The sequence below is a fragment of the Amblyomma maculatum genome, chromosome 1 (assembly GCF_055883805.1).
Source record: "Amblyomma maculatum isolate TAMU_Amacu chromosome 1, ASM5588380v1, whole genome shotgun sequence".
In the NCBI taxonomy this organism is placed as follows: Eukaryota; Metazoa; Arthropoda; class Arachnida; order Ixodida; family Ixodidae; genus Amblyomma; species Amblyomma maculatum.
Genome location: NC_139344.1, coordinates 3545166 through 3551165, shown reverse-complemented (window position 1 = coordinate 3551165; position 6000 = coordinate 3545166).

Genomic DNA, 6000 nt, shown 5'->3' with positions numbered 1-6000 from the left:
TTGTCCGCTCGCGTAACCAAGGCTCGCTCGATGTTCGTCGCCGCTGTCACAAATTGTGCAACTGTTGTCAGCCGATCTCGAATAAGACCACCGAATATCTCACCCTTGATACCCCGTATGAGTGCGCGCACCTTTCTGTCCTCAGTGGCTCGAAGGTCGGCTCGAGCGCTAAGTCGCAAGAAGTCTTGAAAAAACTTGTCACTGTCTCATAAGATTGGTGGACTCTTGTTTGTAGAAGGCCCTCTGCTCGCTGTCACCGATATTGATTGGCGAACATCCTTAGCAGCTCTTCCTTACAGACGTGCCAGGATGCAAGGGAAGCCTCGTGGTTGTCAAACCAGTGCCGAACAGTACTGTCCAGGCAAAAATAAAAATTTTGTAGAAAGTGCTCGGCAGTCCAGCCATTGTGGCGGGCCACACGTTCGTACTGTTCCAGCCAGTCCTCTATATCTTCGGAGACGTCAGCATGGAGCGTGGCAGCCATATGAGGAGTAATCGGTAGATATACCACGGATGGTGCGAGAAAAGAATCTGTCTGCTGGCACTGGGTCGTGGTACTCAGGGCCATTGTAAGTCGTGGCGAGCCGATGTTGCTGGAGTTCGGTAACAGACCGAATTCGGGAGCAAGCCCTAGAGGTCGCCGGCTGCACGTATCTTGGCCTCCTCATCGAAGGGGAAGCGGCTGATGAGACTTGGGAGCGTACACAGAGCAGCGGGCGTTGAGGAGCTGTCCTGTAATTACCCCACACCTCCACCAGCATGTCACGGGTTCTTTGGGCAACCCGGATGATAGTCCAGAAGGGCCGACTCAAAGGACAGGGTCGGAGCGTTGAGGCACAGAAAGCAGACAACAGGAGCTCGAACCAGGCAAAGCAGCGTTAGCCCAAACACACGGGCACTCCGCGCGATCTTCCTCTTCGTCGCCGATCCGCCGAATGCAAACACCAGCAACTATTGCTACCACGGGTGACACGGGTGACAATATCTTCAATCGTTTCCCTGCTTTACATTCAGCAGCAGCAAATGTCATCTGTGCTGTCAAATTTTTGCCGGTAGCAGCCAAGTATATACAACGCCATCTAGCGAATGGGTAACACACGGATTGCGGATCTCGGTAACGAAGGGGTCCAAGTGTCTCCTCATGTTCGTTATGTTACTGTATAGTTCTGCCGCCGACGATCCAATTTGCGCCGAAACACCGGTATCTACCGAAGTAGACACACGCCCACTCCGTGCTGCCGCCAAACCAGGGGGTGGCAGATTAAGAGATGTATGGGACAATGTGTATACGTCATTTTAACACCATTAACGACAAATGAACCCTAGCCCACATACTCCAACAAGCGGCGCAGCAATTTGTGCTATGCCGTATCGAATGCCGCTTTAAAATCAATTTGAAGCATTGCAACTTTATGGTGGTTTGTGGTTTATGGGCTTAACATCCCAAAGCAACCCGGGCTATGAGAAACGCCGTAGTGAAAGAGTACAAAAATTTCCTCCCGGCGTTTTAGAACATCGCAGCGCTCTGAAACGCTGAGCGCTACGTGAATATTATTATTCACACACATTTGGTGAGGCCCTACATTATCTTTAATATACTCTGTACATTCATTTTGCTAGTACCTCCATGGTGACTTTATATTCTACGTTAATGTGATCGATTTGAAGCTTCCTAATTTAAGAAGTTTTTTGGTATTAAAAATTACAAGCGCTCCTAAAAGAAGAAGGTAATAACGTACTTCAAAGCGTTCCACAAACGGCTTGTAAATAATCACAGCTAACGCATTCTTGAAACATTATTAAAAATTGCGTAGGTTTACCCCAATGAAACTACAGGCTCTGTACATTGTCATACTGGAGTTACTTCTCTCCTCTGTACCCATGACACATACCCACAGTGGGAGATTGGCCTGGGTTTAGTGCAGGCGTTTCTCGTGAGCTTCTAGCCCTTCGTCGGACTCTGCATCGAGCTGATCACAGTTTGTCTTGGTTGCTGTTTCGCGGTGAGCTATATCGGCTAGATGATCAGACTCATCGTGACGCCTGCGCTTAAGCGTTGATGCTCTTGCAGAGGCACGTAGCTCATAAATGGCGAGACTGAACATTCAAGCACCGGCGAAGCTGTTAAACGTCCCGGCCACCGGGTCCAAGAATCGGGACGATCGCTCGGTGGCCGCGGGCAGTCCGCTAGGTCCGCTCCGGCGGCTCAAGTTTAAACGCGCAAGTGAATGACCTTGGGAGTTGCAGTGCGAAAGTAGAGTACGTTCTAGAAGCAGCGCAAAAGCGAAGAAGCCCTAGTGCTTTGCGAGCATTCAATCATTCGATGGCAGCTGCTATATACTAAACACTTATTTCTCTAGCCCCTTCATTTCCAAGTTTTGGCATATAAGGTAAGTATACCCCACTTCGAAGCCATAGCCACTAGGCGATTTGTGCTTAAATGGCTTTCGATAATGTCCAATAAAACCTTTTCTATTATCTCTGTTATCAGCGCCGTTGCGCGTTTTACTCGATAGCCTCGATTTCGTTTTTCCCCGCATACTGATTTTTATCTCTGTGAGCCTTTTTCATTGGCACTTCACCAGCTACTCACTTTGTTGAGCGCGCTCGTATCTCTGCAGCCTTGTGCTTGCACGCATCTAAATCCTCCAGCTTGGCTTTTATTTATTTGAAATAATTCATAACCATGCCAAGCAGTTCCTCTTCTTCACGCGCTAGGTTGGCTAACAGCTGACGCAATTGCTTTTCCTCCCTCCTTTCTTCTTAACTTATTTGCTCCGAGCACTCAATGGCTTTCATTTAAAGTCCTGCTTAAAACTTTCACAAGCCTCGAGCCAGTTCATTGCAACCATATGAAAAGTTTCCAGGCTGTTTTGAACTTTATGTAAACAGATATACATATTCAAAAAGCCACGAATTCAATTTACACATGTCCTAGTTCATTTTAACCTTTTTGTGCTTCTTCCTGCCCAGACTAACCCAAAATGCACAATAATCACAATGACACGCGTGTCACTTCATACTGCTCGTACGAAGGTGCGAAATTTGGCGACACATATATTATGTCTAAACGTGCATGACTAACTCCCTGAAAAGGGGTGTATTGCACCCGGTTTACATCCTCCACACGTCTAGTTACATCTTCTAGGCCAGCCGCGCCGCGGTGGTTCAGTGGTTATGGCGCTCGACTGCTGAACCCTAGGATGTGAGATCAAACCCCGGCAGCGGCGCCAACTTTTCGATGGAGGCGAAAAGCCAGGTGCCCTTGTACTGTGCGATGTCAGTTGTACGTTAAAGAACCCGCAGTGGTCGAAGTTTCTGGAGCCCTCCATTACGGCTTTCCTATTGGCTGAGTCGCTTTGGGACGTTAAACCGTATGTCATCATCTAGGCCAGTGATTCGCAGGCTCTCCAGCTTCAAAGAGCCCAACAGCCACCAATCCGTGCCAGGGACCCCCACCTCATCCCCCGCCTGTGCTTTCGTCATCGCATTGACATGATCATCATCATCATCATCAGCCTGATTATACCCACTGCAGGGCGAAGGCCTCTCCCATATTTCTCCACTTAACCCGGTTCTGTGCTAGCTGCATCCACTTGACCCCTGCGAACTTCTTAATCTCATCCGCCCACCTAACTTTCTGCCTCCCCCTGCTACGCTTTCTTCCCTTGGAATCCAGTTTGTTACCCTCAGCGACCATCGGTTATCCTCTCTTCGCACTACATGTCCTGCCCATGTCCATTTCTTCTTCTTAATTTCCACTAGAATGTCATTAACTTGAGTTATTTCTCTGACCCACTCTGCACGCTTTCTATCTCTTAATGTTACCCCTACCATTTTTCGTTCCATAGCCCTCTGGGTTGTCCTCAACTAAGTAGAACTCTCTTGGTTAGCCTCCACGTTTCAGCCCCATAGGTGAGTACAGGCAAGATGCAACTGTTGTACACTTTCCTCTTGAGCGATACCGGTAAGCTGCTAGTCATAATCTGCGAGTGCTTGCCAAATGCGCTCCATCCCAATCTTATTCTTCTTGATATTTCCTTTTCATGGTCTGAATCTGCGGTTACTACCTGTCCTAAGTAGACATATTCGCCTACTATTTCCAGTATTTCGCTACCTAATGTAAACTGCTGTTCCTTCCCGAGGCTGTTGAACATTACCTTAGTCTTCTGCATATTGATTTTCAAGCCTACCATTCTACTTTTTCTGTCTAGGTCATCAATCATTATTTGCAGTTCATCCCCCGAGTTGCTTAGCAAGGCAATGTCATCAGCAAATCGCAGATTACTGAGGTATTCTCCATCTACCCTTATCCCTAACTGCTCCCATTCCAAGTCTCTAAATACTTCCTCTAAACAAGCTGTGAATAGTACTGGGGAGATTGTGTCCCCTTGCCTAACACCTTTCTTTATGGGAATTTTATTGCTTTCTTTATGTAGAACTATGGTTGCTGCGCAGCCACTATATATATCTTCCAGCACTTTCACGTACGGCTCGTCTACCCCCTGATTTCGCAATGCCTGCATCACCGCCGAGGTTTCAACTGAGTCAAATGCTTTTTCGTAATCAATGAATGATATGTATAAGGGCTGGTTATATTCCGAGCATTTTTCTATCACCTGATTGATGGTATGGATATGATCGATAGTAGAGTACCGTTTCCGAAACCCTGCTTGATCCTTTGCTTGATTGCAGTCTAAGGTTGTCCTGATTCTATTGGCGATTACCTTAGTAAATACCTTATACGTAACAGACAGTAAGCTGATTGGTCTGTAATTTTTAAGGTCCTTAGAGTCCCCTTTCTTGTGAATGAGGATAATGTTTGCATTCTTCCATGCTTCCGGTACCGTCGATGACACCAGGCACTGCGTATACAGGGTGGCCAGTTTTTCTAGCACGATATCCCCCCCGTCCTTCAGCAAATCTGTAGTTATCTGATCCTCTCCAGCTGATTTCCCCCTTTTCATAGTTTCTAGTGCTTTCTTGACCTCGTCCTTCGTCACTGGTGGAATGTCTGACTGTTTTTCCCTACCGCCAATTGACATGATGCTTCTGCTTGAATCGGTCCTCGTTTTTATTTGCCTTGCCATTATTTCAGTTTTGCATTTTTTTTGCAGTCAGTATTTTATTAAACGCTCACTTCTTAGTCGTGCTCAGACCTCTCAAAACAATTCTAGAAAGCACTTTGGACCACTAAAGTACGATGAGGCGAAAGCCATTATAGTGCGGTGGATCGTAGCCCTCCACTAGGGCACCTCTATCTCCCTCTCTTTTTTCACTCCCATCTTCCTCCCTTACTTTACGGCTCGGTACATGTGTCCGCGGAGAATTCTGACAGATGCTGCGCGTTTTCTATCTTGTAAATCAATTTGAAATACCGCTGATGCCAGCTGTACTAACGCCTCCTAGACATCTGGGTCTACTTCTGTTTACTGTGTGGTGCGGCGTTCGAGGAAGCGGGAAATGAAAGGCGCCGCTCGGACGCCTAGCTGGATCGGACGCCCGGCGGGGTCAGCTTCGTATATGCATGAATCGCCTGGTGACGTCATGACCAGTCGTGACGGTACATGGCGTGCCCCTTGCCGATCACACCAGCATTCCATTGAACGCATCAAAGTTCACCGGCGTTCTATAAATCGTTTACAGGAAATTAAAGGCGCAGTATCTGTCACTCGCGGAATTCCGCTATCCTCACGGTAGACAAAGAGAATTATGATGAACGTTTCACGATCCGGGGCGTGGCGCAGCTAGTGAAGTGTTCGGCTGAGAATCCAACGGATAGAGGTTGGATTCCCGGTGGAGACAATGTTTATTTATTTATTTTTAACTACCCATCGAAAGAGTGACACCCTCTGCCGACAGCTCCTACTCACAACGATGACGCATTAAAGGCTTTCGCTTTAAAACAAGAACGCAGAAAAGCATAGTCACAAGGGTCACAAGATCAACATGGCTTGATGGGCTGGGCTGTGCACAGAATCACACGACGGCTCGCCCGGC